A 1,298-nucleotide genomic window follows, 5' to 3' on the forward strand; every position below is an offset into this window, starting at 1 on the left:
ACAGTGTGTATACTATCACTCCAATAATTCATATTAACAATATGTTCACGACTTGTCTTCTGTTTTCTCAATTTATAATTAATATTTATGTGGGCAATGTCCTCACTTCTTGTCTCGTAATTTCTCAATTTATAATTAATATTTCTCTCATCCCTACTATATTATTAAATAATTTACAACAAAAACATGTTTTATTTAATTTATATAAAATTTTATCGGTTGATAGCAAAAGTTAAGACGAATGTTTTACTATGATATTTTCATGACTGAAAAATATCAATTCAAATAAACAATAATTCTACCAAAAATTAAAACTTTTGTTTAGGCTTTTGTGTAGTAAAATATTTTTTTTTATAATAGATTATTAGGCCTTTATACCTCGTAAAAAAGAGAGTAAAAAAATATTTTTTAGCGAAAAATAAAGCAAGGCTTTACTTGCCTCTCCCTTAGGCCGGCTATGGCAACCCTTAAGTTATTAAATCAACTATAATTAAATTTTGAACTTTTATTAAACGGTTTTGTAGTTGATACGCTTATGCAGCATTAGAATAGATCCATTCTGTTTGAGTTTGGGGTTGATTAATTAAAAAAATTAAGTATGGATGTTAAGCAAGAAAATGTGTTTACTGTGGTATAATTTCCACAAAGGGATGGATTAAAATGTATGCATAATAAATAAATATTAAAATGTCACTTTTAGTTAATTAACAGAGTTAAGATTGATGATTTATAACGTTATCGCACACCTGTCGAATGTTAAAGATCATTATGATACAATTTTTAAAACAAATATTAAAATGTATGCATAATAAATAAATAAATTATTAAGGACTATTTTGCAACAAACAAGCTTTTATACACAACCATAGATGTTCTTCTCCAATTCTCTTTCCTCCATTATTTTAATCACTCCCAAATGGAAATATTGTGATTTTCGTTAAGTAACTTTTTTTAGGCGTCTTTTAGATATATTTATAGTGATAATGTATGTTTTGAGGAATGAGACCAAGGTGAGAATAAAATTTTGGCCATAGTTGCTTGCAAGCAATTCAAGCATATAGTTTATGGCTGATGGATTTGAAGGCACTGCTAATGTAATGTGGTTACCTTTTGGATACTCTTCGAATCAGACAATAAAATTTTAAAAGTTGTTTTGTTTATTCTATTCAAATAGTTGATAAGGAAATTTAGAGTTTTAGAGAAAATTAATAAAAAAGGGGAGAAGAAGAAGACAACAAAAAAAAACAAATAAATAAATAAATATATATATATATATATATATATATATATATATATAT

The sequence above is a fragment of the Cicer arietinum genome, chromosome 4 (genome assembly GCF_000331145.2).
Source record: "Cicer arietinum cultivar CDC Frontier isolate Library 1 chromosome 4, Cicar.CDCFrontier_v2.0, whole genome shotgun sequence".
Taxonomy (NCBI): domain Eukaryota; kingdom Viridiplantae; phylum Streptophyta; class Magnoliopsida; order Fabales; family Fabaceae; genus Cicer; species Cicer arietinum.